We start from the raw sequence: 14,602 nt of genomic DNA, 5'->3' as shown, positions 1-14,602 counted from the left end.
GGGCCCACTTGGTGTGTGCTTGGGCTGAGCATTGAAGCATTTTCATGTAGAGACTTCTCTTGGAGTTAAATGCCAGCTTTTATGCCAGTTTGGGCGTTTAACTCCCATTCTTGTGCCAGTTCCGGCGTTTAACGCTGGGCAGTTTTGAGCTGATTTGAAACGCCAGTTTGGGCCATCAAATCTTGGGCAAAGTATGGACTATTATCATTGCTAGAAAGCCCAGGATGTCTACTTTCCAACGCCATTAAGAGCGCGCCAATTGGTCTTCTGTAGCTCTAGAAAATCCACTTCGAGTGCAGGGAGGTCAGAATCCAACAGCATCTGCAGTCCTTTTCAGTCTCTAAATCAAATTTTTGCTCCGGTCCCTCAATTTCAGCCAGAAAATACCTGAAATCACAGAAAAACACACAAACTCATAGTAAAGTCCAAAAAAGTAAATTTTAACTAAAAACTAATAAACATATACTAAAAACTAACTAAAACATACTAAAAACATACTAAAAACAATGCCAAAAAACGTATAAATTATCCGCTCATCAAAGCCTCACCGGACTAAGGCAGCAGGCCATGTATGCAATAATAAGGAGGCAGTACAATAAAAAGGTAAGGCCGAAAATATTACAAGAAGGAGACTTGGTCCTGCGACAAATAGAGGAAGTCCGAAAACCACCGGGACACGGGAAGCTAGCTACCAACTGGGAAGGCCCTTTCCGTATCTCTAAAGTCATCGAAAAAGGAGCATACTCCCTCGAAACATTAGAAGGAACACCTCTCCCTAACACTTGGAACATCTCATCTTTAAAGATTTATTACAGTTGAATTCTTATGTAAGTATGAACTGGCCAGGTACTCTTTTTCCTGATCACGAGGTTTTATCCCTAAGGAGGGTTTTACTCGGACAAATTTTAACGAGGCCGACCACTTCATACCTCAAACATCTCATTCGTATATAAAAATATATTGCATTGAGCCCAGCTACCTATACTTCTAACAATATTAAATTCATATCAATCAAACTGACTAATCAGCGTTGGGAATTGAAATTATCTAACGCATCGAACCGGCCCAACAAAGTTAGAAACGCCTATTTAATATATACAAACTAAGTAGCACGCAAAGGCTAGAATCAATATCCATAAACAAGAGCTTTTTGTAAAAGCATTGTAACAAATCAACACCGACACCAAAATAGTCAAGAAACACAAAGTTCAAAATATTTCGTTCAAATCGGAAAACTATGAAACAAAACATAAATATCTTTCAAGGTGGAGGAGGAATGCTCTCTACCTGATCCTCGCCAACTTCGTCATCAGCAAGTTCACCATTAACAACAATCTTCGCCACATTGCGTCTCCCTACATCAAAATTTGGGGAAAACAATGAAACTTGGCTAACAGCACGATCAAACCCAGCTATAAACATATCCATCTTCTCTTCTTCAAGCTCGTTAAGACGAGCAGTCATTTCACCCTTAGTCTTGTCACTCTCCTTGACTTCAGCTTGCAGCAATCTGACTTGTTCCTGAAGGCGGCCTACTTTATCCTCTTTCTCCTTCATCTTCACGGTCACATCAACAACAACTTCTTCCCTTTCCTTTAACAGACGTTCAAGAGATGATACTTTCTCAACTACCATCTGCTGCTCCAAACCCAATAACTTGGTAGTCCGACCAACACATAATAACCGAGAAGCAACAATCTGCAGAGGCAACAACATAACCGACCAAAAAACTTTGCAAAGATGAAAAAAGAAACAAATAAATACAAAAAACCTACCTGAATAAATTTGCCCAACCCCTCAAGTCCCGTCCGACGTGTAAGAGCCATATCTCCAGGATAATGGAAAACGTGATCTGCAAGCTCAGTAATTGGAAATTGGTCACTCCACAAAGAATGTAAGTTCGCCCCAGGAATAAAACCGTGCAAACGTCGCTGCCTTTCAAAAACAGACTTCACAGCAGCACTCTGGTCACCTTCAAAAATCACTTCTAAAGACTTCTCCGACTCAGTCTTCCTTCTTTTTGGAGAAGGAGGAACCTGAGCAGCAGAAAACGTGGCATCCCCATCTGTATCCTTCACAACCCCAGAAATACTACCACCTTTCTCACCCTTCTTATTCAAATACGCTTGAAACTTAGCAGCATTCAGATTCAACAGCCTACTACCTACCATAACAAAAAATAGAAAGTCAACAAATATGAAGCTAAACAAGATCAAGACACGTAAAAACAAAATTACCTATATACAATTCCAGCCCTTCAATGTCATTTTCCACTTCATATTTCAATAAATCGGGAATAGACAAACATTCTCCAGTAGCAAAATTTTCAATTAGATACTCTAACAAACAGTCCTCTTCCTCACTTCTCTCATTAGCTTCAAGGATTTGCAAGGGTTCCGAGCACCAATACAAAGAAAATTTTTCTATCATCTCGTCATCTAAATAAAAGGGATATACAGACTCCAAATATCGAACCTTCACAAACATCGACTTAAAATTTTTAAAAGAAGATTTATAAAATAAAAAGAGGGAATGGCCGGGAAGCTACTTAGAAAAAACCAAAGCCCTTTACGAACCCCCTTAGACTAAAACAAAGAAAAGAAAACGTTCAGTGAAGGGGGAGATTTAAGAAAACACATCAGAACCTCAAAAGCATGCAAAAATGCCCACAAATTCGGGTGTAACTGTGACGGAGCATAGTTCAACTGAGTCAAAACCTTACACTCAAATTCTGAAAATGAAAACCTTACATGTAGTTCAGTCAAATAGGGAACATACATGTAAAAATAACCCCAGTTCCCCTCCTCTCGCAAACCTTCTCCTCATTAGAACAGGGAAGAAGCTCAATACGAACATCAAAACCACCCCTAGCAAACCTTGGAGCCTCTAGAACACGAAGCGACTCCTAATTGCAAAATGACTGACAAACCCCAATTTGACGGGTTATTTTGTATTGAGTTTAGAGTGTTTTGATAACCTTTTGTCACATTTAGCCTATAAATTAGCATGGTTTTGTTATCTCTCCCATATTTGTGCTTAAGTGTAAAAACATGCTTTTTAAGCCTTATCTTGATGAATTCTAATTCCTCTTTGATTCCATAAGATGCCTTGATGTGTTTGTTAGTAATTCCAGGATTGAAATAGGCTAGGCATGGATCAAAGGAAGCAAGGAAGGAAGCATGCAAGTGGAGAGAAGCACAAAAAGCCAAAGAGTTGATCTCGGCCAAGCACGCGTATGCGCACAAGGCGCTTGCGCGCACATCGCAGAATTAGCCAGGGACGCGCACGCGTACCGTGCGCGCACGCGTCGTAGTCCGCACGTGATTCTTTCATTGCAACACGTGCCTGGCGATTTTGGAAGGTTTCAGCAACCAACTTTGGCGCCAAAATGCATATAAGAGCCAAGGATTGAAGGGGATTGACACACATTCACATCCATAGACTAATTTTAGATCATTAGGTAGATTTTTTAGTTAGTTACATTTGTAGAGAGAGAAACTCCAACTTCTCTCTAGGATTCATCTTCATCTTCTCAATTCTTAACCAATCCTTGGTGAGATCTATTACAACACTCAATTTACTTTGTTCATGTTGTAGATCATCTTCTCTAATTTCCATTAGTGTTTGTAATTGTTCAATTCTCATAAGTCTTAGATTCAACTTTGTTGTTATTGGATTCTATTGATTCATTGAAGATTTTATTTTCATTGTTGTTCATTGTTGATTGTTGTTAATCTCTTGTGTTGAATTGCTTTAATTCTAATTCTTTTCTCTCAATTTTACTATGTCTTTCATTCTTGCCCTCCAAGTGTTTGAGAAAATGCCAACTTTAGATATGGAGTAGTATTCCCTCACTTGGCCTAGTGGTTGAGTCATTGGAGACACTTGAATAATGGATGTCAATTGTTGATTAAGAATTGAGGATTGCTAATTGACTTAGAGTGCACTAAAGCTAGACTTCCCTAGGGTAAGACTAGGACTTGTGACTCAAGTTAGTTACTTTTACTTGACTTTCCTCTATGATTAGGGGTTAACTAAGTAAAGCAACACTCCTTTGTTATCACAATTGAATGAAGCCATAGTGATGGGACTTCCAATGTTCAACCATGGCCAAGGCTTTTAATATTGATTGATTGTTGTTTTCTTTTATTCACACTTTTATGCCACACTCTTCAAGCCACAAAAAGACCACTTAACCAATACATGCATCCTTGTAGCATTCCTAGGGAAGAACGACTCGGGACTAATACTCTCGATTATAGATTGTAGATTTGTTTGATGATGGATTTTGCGTCGGTTTAGACTATACTACGATTGATCACTTGATAATTTCTATACCGGCAAAAATTCATTTGTCAATGACGAAGCACAAGTTTTTACGTCATCGTGAACCCAATGATAAGGGTTCTCCTTATTTACTTCAACAACCTTCATTTTTTCTTTCTCTTTCTCTTTAACCATTTTTCTAGATAATAACAGAGGGGAAGAAATGAAAGGAAAACTGAAGAGACAAAAAGACAAAAGACTAACCTCTTGAAGACATGTCTCCTCAAACTTATCAAACTTTTTGCAAATTGAAGTTGTGTTCCGTAAATGAGACAAGCTTAATTGCAACCCACTATTTTAGTGGAAGTTGAAACAGCAACAATTACGCGTCCAAATGCAAAACGGTCTGATTCCATCATAGTTAAGTGTGGAATTTATTGAGATTAATTAACCTTTTGAGATTAATTAGCCTTTTTATTAATAATTTTTCTTTTGAATTAAGTCAATTAACAAAACATACTTGCCTAATACGTTGACTAAAATTATTGTGTAAGAATTAAAAAATATTAATGATTTTTAAATTTTTTAATTCTTTTTTTAAAATTAAGAGTGTAAGACTCAAGCTCGAGACTTTTAAGAGAGGATGAAGAGATTATACCATTTAAGTTATAACTCGTTGACTTAAATTTTTTTACTTATAAAAATAGAATAGAAGATATACATATTAATAAAAATGACATTATTAATTGTCGTTATTAGTCTTATCTACTTGTTATTCTAAAATGTTAAATTTTGAATATTTAATGTTATATCTATCTAATTAATTGACATAATTATTTTCATTTATTGTATCTATTTTAGATAAAATATTGTATCAACATTTATCATTATCTATTATATTATAAAATAGATTAATAGAATATGTACTTTTTTTTAATAATAATGAATTTACATAGATTATGATGGATAACTTAAATTGAATATACCTAAAATTTAACATAATCTTAATAATATAACATTTTAATAACTTTTTTAAGTAACAGTAAAAACTTTTTTTTTAAAAACTACATTTTTCATTCAATTTTTATAAGTAAAAAAAATAAAAGTTAATAATAGTCTCAATTCTTACATAATAAATTTAGTTAATGTATATAAAAAAATTAATTAAAAAAATATTAAATCTTAAAAGAATATATTAATTCTAATTGGTATGTAATAGACAAATTAATAATTTAATATATCACCTAAATATGTTCCGTTAATTCAAATAAAAAGTATTTATAACAAAATTAACTAATGTCCAAAAGATAAAAATCAAATACTGAAAAGAGTATTCTCTTTCTGTCGAAGACTTCGTTATTTTTTAAAGAAAAGTGCTAGGTAAACAATGACTATCTTGAACAATATAAATAATCAATAATAAAATAAAAATATACTACAACTCTAAATTATTTACCTAAATTTTAATATTAAAATAATCATCTGTACATCTAGTGAAATGAATATCCGAAATATCTGTTGTTCACATTATCTAATATTTTTATTGTCTATTTATATTTTTCTTAAGAGAGTACATCAACAACTACCAATCAAACAAAAACATATTACACCTTTAAATTAATTATCTAAATTTTAATATTAAAATAACTATCTGTATACTAAAGTTGTTAGCTATTATAAACACACGAATCAAATTAAAATCATGCTTTATGAATTATAACTCAAAGTTATAAGCTTAAAAAACTCACATAGACTTGAGATATATACCAGTACTAGAATTTATAATCATAACTTATTGATATATTAACTATAAATGATTAAATCACAAATACCAACCCTATTACAGCTATAGTCCATCAATATAAATTAGATCCAAACCTATAATAAAAATAATAAATAAACTACATGTAAAAAAACCGATCTAGAAATATATAAACCACTAACAAAAATAATATATATCCAATGGAAAAAAAAACATTACATTAAAAGGGCACGTCAACAAACATGATCTTTTTTTAAAGTTTATGATTTGACCTATATAATTAATAGGACTTCACAAAAAATATGGGTCGAATTTATTTATAACTGAATTTAAAACAAGTTGAGCTATCAGTTTTATTCAAGGTTGTAAAAACTGAACCGATCAATAAATTAGTAAAGTGATTGGTTTAACGATTCAACAGTTTAACCGAAATTCAATCAGAATTTAATCGGTTTAATTAAATATAAAATAAAAATTTTATAATCAGCAACCATCACAAACACAAACACAAACTTACATAAATTAAATACAATCAACAACTAAATATGAAATTAACAAAAATTTATACCATTTCTAATCACATAAGCAAACTAACATACATGTAATTTCAGAACACAATCAACATTTAACAATTACATCCAAAAATTCAGAAACAAACTCATAAGTTAAAAGTTATATGCAATTTCAGAACACAATTTACATTTAACAATTACATCCAGAAATTCAAAAGACAAACTCAGAAGTTAAAAGATACATGCAATTTCAGAACACAATCAACATTTAACAATTACATCCAGAAATTTAGAAGACAAACTCAGAAGTTAGAATCCATTACAATTGGACAATAAAATCAGAAATCAACAAAAAATTAACAAAAAACCATCAACATTCAACAAAATTATTTTAGAAAAATTAACTCAAAGCTAGAAAAATTAACCCAGTTAGAAGGACAGTGGACTTCAACAATATTCGGAAGATGAAAGTTAAAGCAAGGGTTGCTACTGTGAGTAAGCAACCGTGGGAGAGATACAGAGAGCTTGAAGAGAGAGGTGCGACGGCGAGAAGAGCTCCGAGCGCAGCGACGGCGAGAAGAGCTCCGAGCGTGGCGACGGCGAGAAGAGGGCCGATCTGTATAGACCACTTCTGGGAGGGCGATGGCATGATGACAGAGACACAAGTTCAGAGCGCCTAACAACGACGAAGACAGATGAGGGATTGATGACCAGGGCAGAGATGGTGATGCAAACAGTAGCTCTGAGTAGATCTGGCAAGGGAGGAGCCAAGCTGACAGCGAGAGAGGAACATCATCGGAGACGAGGATCGAGCAACCACGAGCAGACGACGAGAATAGGGCGAGGAGAAGATGAACGTTGAGCGACGACAGCACCCTCTCAGTGAGGAAAAGAGTTCGGCGATGAAGAGTGGATGGTGCTTGGGTGCTGCTGTGGAAAAGGGGTTAGGGTTGGGTTCACCTTTGAGTCAGAGAAACAGAGGGAGGATGGTGACTGCAGCTTCCAAGGGGGTTTGGGGCTGGATTCTTCTCCAGAGATCAACGACAACGTTTTAAGTCTAACCCTGAACCGAAAACCCTTAAAAAATCTGGCCGATTCTGATGGTTCACCAGTTAACCGCTGATTCGACCGATTTTCTAATTGATTTTTTATCAATCAATTTTTACAGTCAACCGAACCGATCAGATGACTGATTCCCGATTAACCTAACTGAACCGGCCAGTTCGGTTCGATTTTCAGAACTATGATAATTATAATAACTATCAAAATGTGATTAAATAGACTAAAGTATATATTATTTAATTTTTATTATATTTTAAAAAGTGAAAACTTACATACAAATACATCATTTTCATGTAAAGTTATAGTTAAAATTTATTAAATAATTTGATATATTTAACTAAATTATTATTTAAGAATTTTTATATATAAATTTCACACAAAAACAACTCCATCTAAATTTTTACGGTTTTAAAAAGATAAAGAAACAAAATATTATATAAACCTCTGAAATGAGAAAAGAGTGTCATCCAAAAAAAACAGAAAACGGTATTGGTCTCACCCTCACTCTTTTTCGCGCCTTTTTTTTTCATCCAAGAAAGAAGTAACTACTCCAATGGAAGGGCCAGGCCGGCCATCGCCACCCCCGCCACCACAACATGGCACCAATGAATCGAACAAGGGCAAGAAACGGAAGCGTGATCCCCCTGCTGCATCGGCACGCCTCCAGAACCCAACTTCCTCAGCGCCGCAACTGCCACAGCAGCAACAGCGGGAACCGGTAATTATCCACCTCGATGAAGAGCCTCCGATCTACCAAGCTGCCAACCAACAAGAATTCAAGGAACTCGTCCAACGCCACACCGGGATGTCCCCAGGCCCCGCCCGAGCCAAAGAAGTCCCAACGGCGGCGAGTACAGCGCCAAAAGCCGTTCAGAGTAGTGCCAGTGACAGTAGTGACGCAGCATTGGAAGAGATGAGAAAGTGGAGGATGCAAAAAGACGGCCCTAATTTCAAGATTGGTCAGTCTTCTACCCGGATATTATCTCCAACGCCGTTGAGCCCAGCGCAAAAAGCCGTTCAGAGTAGGATTAGGGAAGTAGAAATCCCTGAGTTAGCGTTCAAGATTGATCTATCTCCAATGCTGACTACTCTTCGACAGATTTCACCGCAAGAGTGTCTCTTTCCCGATTCTTATGAGAAAGCAGCTTTTCGGGGAATTTCCGGTCAGTTTCCTCCTTCTTTTCCGTGGCAGATTGCACCTCAAGACAGTTTCTTTCCCGGTTCTAATAGGAACGCAGTGCTAAAGGGAAATTCTGGTCAGCTTCCTCGTCCTCTTCATCCTCAGCTTCCTCGTCCTCTTCATCCTCAGCTTCCGCCCCCTATGCGACAGATTGCACGGGTGACTCCCGCGCCGAATATAGCGTACCATTCCTCAACGGCGAACCATTCTTTGCGATCGATTGGACCGTCTATCAGTTCCTTGTTGCCTATAACCGCACAGTACAATTCACCGCAGCAGATTCAAGGGCCGCGGAGTGTACCGTGGAACCGTTCATCTTCGACGTCAATGGAGATTCAGCAGACGAGTGTACCTAAAAATTTGGAGGGGCCGATGTGGCCGGGGACTGAGGATGAGTTGGATCGGATTTTAGCCAGTTTTGAGCAGATTCAAGGGCCGTCGAGTATACCGTCGAACAGTTCCTTAACGCCAATCAATGAACATTCCAATTTACTGCAAGGGCTGAGTGTACCGTACCCTTCGACGACGATTTCTCCGGAGATTCAGCAGACGAGTGTAGCGAGTTTGGAGCAGACTCAAGGGCCGCCGAATGAACTGCCGAACAGTTCCTTGTCGCCGATAAATGAACCCCAAGGGCTGAGAGTACCGCACCCTTCATTGTCGACGTCAACGACCGCTCAAACGTACATTTCCTCTCCACAAATTCAGCAGACGAGTGCAATGTGGCCGCTGACCGAGGATGAGATCGATCGGATGTTAGCGGGTTTTGCCTTTGAGCGTCAAGAACCGTTTCCGCGTTTGCCTCCTCCCTAAATAACTCTGATGATGACTAAGTAACTTCTTCTTTTTCTTCTCCTTCCACTTGATGATTAGAGCAATTAAGACACTTCACACATTCTTTCTTTCTTTTTATCTAGCTACTACTCTCAGATTTTCGATTTGATGATCATAATCATAGATTCCTTCATTTTAGATTGGGCCATTGGCTTCTAATTGTAACTTCTTCACCAATTTGCATTTAGCATTTCAGCACTAGGACCTAACACATTGCATGTATTTTTCGGATCGAAGGATAATTTCTATCATCATGATGTACAGTGTACACACACAAAATACAATTTGGTTTGATTTGATTTTTTGTGCTTCTTGTATAAAGGTACTTTATAAAAACTTGTGAAAAAAATGTCCAATTGTTAGTATATACCTAACTTTCTATTATGGTAACTACTATTCGCAGTAGTTTGTCACTTTCCTAAGTTTCTTAACTTATTCATGAATGGTGTCCGAAAATAAAAATTGTTCTCTAACGTACTTATTATTATATATATGTTTCCACAACAATATATTATACTCGATTGTGAACAGTGATTATTTTATTATAATATTTTTCGTTTTTCAGATTTTGAGGTTTCTTTTTCATTTTTATTCAGTGACCATTTCTCTTACACAATAGTATATAGTACAAGTCTACAACATACCACAACAATTTTACATTTGAAATCAAAATCGATGATATTTTCGGCTCTGTAGCGTATTTACCATACCATTTTATTTTATAAAAGAACTTATCAAGAAGTCAGATCAATTTCAAACTCGTTTTACAAAATTTGAACTGGACTGTCTGCTCAACTCATTAAGAAGCAAGCATAATAAAAAAGCTACATACAAGTTCAGTTAAGTTAACTAAAAACTCATGAGCTAACTTAAGCTCAGAAACCAGCTCAAATAGCACAAACATAATTTGTATAAATTGTAACTTATATGTAAAATATATATATATTTTGCAGTGATGCACACTTATTATATATTACTTATTATCACTAAGAATTAAATGTATAAAATAAATCATATATGAGCCTGATAAACGAGATAATAAATTGAACTTACCTATCTAGCTCTCACTAAAATTCAACCGTGCTTCATTTAATATATGAGTTTAAATTTAAGTTTAAGTTAGATTCACAAACTATATTTCAAATTTAATTAGTTAATGAGTGGAACTTATTAATAGATTACGAATTGAATAAAATAATTTCAAAATAAATACGTAAATTTATATATTGAAGGAGATATCGAATCTAATTTCAAAACTGAACCTAAACCCTAAGTATGTTGCATTGTTTAAAAGTGTGATGAAATACCTTTTCCACTACAACTACAAGGCTGAAATAACATATAATTATGGTTGTATGCCCGATTGCATGGCAGCACATGGAATTTGAATTTCAATTTATAAGAATTAAATATCTTATTATTTATTTTCAAATAGAAAAAGACATACCCTTATCCTAAAAGTTTTTTTTTAAACACATTTATTAATACCCGGTCTTAAATCTTAATGAACCTTTGCATGTAGTAACTCAATGAAAGCAAGCTTTGGAATTTCTTTCAGTGAAATTATCTATACTTGCAAACATTTGGAAATCATCAATTAATAATGACACTTTTAGAGAATGCAATTTGATTAAATGTTCCACAAGATCCTTCCAAACACCTGCCTTTGGTTGGAACAAAGAAAATAATAATACTTACGGATGATTTCATCGCTAAGTATTTCATCAAAATTTCAAAGGCTCTTACAAAAAGTTTAGAAAATTTTTTTTTAGACATACACACTCACACACACTGAATCTAGTTATTATTGGGGATTGATCCTGGGTGTAACATGTTATGAGATAAATAAATTTGTCGCTCACACGTTCCTCAGACACCAAGGCCTAGGAGTAGGGGTGGCAACGGGGCGGGTTTTTGTTCTATCCGATCCCGCCCCGTCGTACAAAAACCCGCATTGAACCCGCCCCACTTCTACCCGCGAGTAGTAAAATGTTAAACCCTAACCTGCCCCTGCGGGTACCCGCCCCGTCCCTATCCGCTCCTATAATTATTAAATCCAACAAATAAAATTAAACCACCCCACCCCGCCTAAGAACCCGCCCCATTAAAATCCGTTCCGGTGCGGTGGCGGGTAATTACCCGCCCCGAACGGATAGGAACAGGGTGAGTACCCATAGATTCGAGTAGTGTTGCCACCCCTACCTAGGAGTTTGGATGGAATTGTGTGGAAGCACACTCCATTTGGTTCATAAACCCATGTTTGAACTCCATAAAGGAAACTTTTATCCTTGATCCATTATTAATAAATCAGCCTAAAACAAACTAACAACTTTAGGATCGGAAACAATTAAACTCAACAACTTCCCCATAAATGTCCCAAAACAAACCACTAAGGCCCAGGATTTGCGAAGGGCTCCGAGAAACAAGCAAGGAATATGAATAACCATTTCAAACAAAAAAAAAACTCGATATATACAAGTGACTCACTAGATTACAGGTACGCAATCATTATAAGAAAATATCAAAATAGCGACTGATTTTCGTGACTGAAAAAACTGGTTGCTAATAGTAATCATTTTAGCGACTGATATAGAATTTTTAGAAAAAAAAATGTTGATCACTAAATTTGTCACTAATAGCAACTCAATTAGCGACCGATAAGTTTTAATCCAACCAGAATAAACTTGGTCGCTAAAATCGGCCTCTATTTTTTAATTTAACAACCGAATTAGCAACTAAAACAAAAAGTAACATCTTTGGGACTGTTGGTCCCAAAATCGGTCACTATTTTTTATTTTAGCGACCGATTTTTCAATTGATAGTGAAATAGGGTGAACAATTGTTTGGTCGCTAATTCGGTTGCTAATGCCCTGGTCACTAAATCAGTTGCTAATTGTTAAGATAGCGACCGATTTTAGCGACCAACAAAATCTGTCACTAATAGCAAACGAATTAGTAACCGATAAATTTTTATACAACTAAAATAAAGTTGGTCACTAAAATCGGTCGCTATTTTTAATTTAGCGACCGAATTAGGAACAAAAACAAAAAAGTAATGTCTTTGGAACTATTAGTCACAAAATCGATTGCTATTTTTTAATTTAGAGACCAATTTTGCAACCGACAGAAAAATAGGATAAAACCACTAAATTAGTCACTAAATCAATTACTAATTTAAATAAACTAATCAGTTACTGAATCGGTCATCAATTTAAATAAAGTTAGATAGCTACCAAGTTACCCCCACTAATCCTAACTCACCCACACCATTCTCCTCTTCCCCAGTTACGGAGTTACCATCGTCGTCTTCTCAGATAGCACCATTTTTTTCACCATTGCCTCCTCTGGTCATACCACCTCCTCTGATCGTTGCATCATCGTCCAGATTCGCTTCTAGAGATCTGTCGTTGCTCATCCTTGCGTCGTTCTTTTCTCACTATTGCCTCCTCTGGTCTCACCGGCTTCTCTGCTCACTCCTTTGTCATAGGTCGTTGCATCGCCATCTAGATCCGGTGTTGCTTGTCATCGCATCATTCTTTTTTCACTGCCGCCTCCGCTGATAACTTCTTTGGCAACAACAACAAGAATAATAGTCTTCCAGTGAAGCTTACATATGTATATTATTATTGACTTTGTACTATTTTTGTTGTTTTTCACTTTTGGTTCTGTTCGTTTTCGTCTAGTAGCAAAACTTGAGAAATTGAACCTCTGTATTTGTATTAAAGTTTTTTATTAGAGCAACATATTGTGATGAGATTTTTTTATTGTAGGCATTGCCTAAAGTGTGTTAATTTATTTATTTATTTATTTATTTTTTAATTCATGATCCTTTTGTTGTTGCAAAAAATGTGGCATACTATTTTGTTTCTGTTTTTGTTTTTACAAAACTCTGAGGAAATAAATGTTAAGGATCCCACGCCATGAAATTAACAAGGTTTGTTATTCAATTTCATTAGAAAATTCTTTTGTTAATTAGAGATGGTTGTTATAACATGTTAATGATTATTTCGTTACATTTCAGGTCATTTGCCAAGAAATCTATATAGGAAAATATTTGTTTTATGTAGAACAATGACTTAAGGTAAGTGTCTTTATTCTTCAATGTTCAGATGAGTTCAACTTGAATAATTTTAGCTTGATTCTGAGTTAGTTTTATAGTTGGATCCACTCCAAAATTAAAATTGTTCATGACCTAGATTAGTTTTATGCCTCAAATAATATTTTGTAAATTAACTAATTAATGCATTTCATTATATTTTCTTAATTGATGTTCTGCTTCTGATTATTGCACTTATTGAGTTTATCATTGGAAGCTAATGAAAACTTGGATAAAGTGGTGGTTCTTGCTAAATACCTTCAAACTAAGTTCAGGTATAGTGCTAGGTGTTTTTTTTTATTGAGGATAACTTACCTATAGGTTCGAGGATTTTTGGGGGTTGAGTCTCTATATTAGTTTTAATTTATTTCTTATCTACCATCAACTGTATCAGAGACAATTTTTACATGTTACTTCTATTTCTCATGAATGCTTTGATGCCTATAGTGTCTACTCCAACTTCGATTATCTATTACTTCATCAACTGCCATTAAATATGAATTCTAATATTAAAATAGCTGACTTCTAGAGAAAATTACAATATTTGCCCTCAATCAGAGCACAAGCTTCAAATTCATTGTGATTTGTGAATAAAAGTTTTGGAACTTTCACGGTTAGAAAGACTTGCTTTTTGTGTTGCAGGTAACTGATGGATTCTTGGAGGAATCGAGGGAAGCACTTGCAATTGCTGAAACTGATGGTTTATTACATTATCATCATTTTTCTCTTTATGAATCTTGTGGATGCCAAATGTGGATAATTTTGTTGTGTTTTGTGTGTCATAGGATGACTGTTTTGCATAGTTGGTGTGCATCGACACGTTTTAAGGTTGCTTTTCTCTGTGGAAGCTCTTCTCTGAAGAAGTAGTTCAGATTGAAGTGTATATAACC

The sequence above is a fragment of the Arachis duranensis genome, chromosome 10 (assembly GCF_000817695.3).
Source record: "Arachis duranensis cultivar V14167 chromosome 10, aradu.V14167.gnm2.J7QH, whole genome shotgun sequence".
NCBI classification, from domain to species: Eukaryota; Viridiplantae; Streptophyta; class Magnoliopsida; order Fabales; family Fabaceae; genus Arachis; species Arachis duranensis.
The sequence above is the reverse complement of the archived record's forward strand: the minus strand, read 5'-3'. Positions refer to the sequence as shown.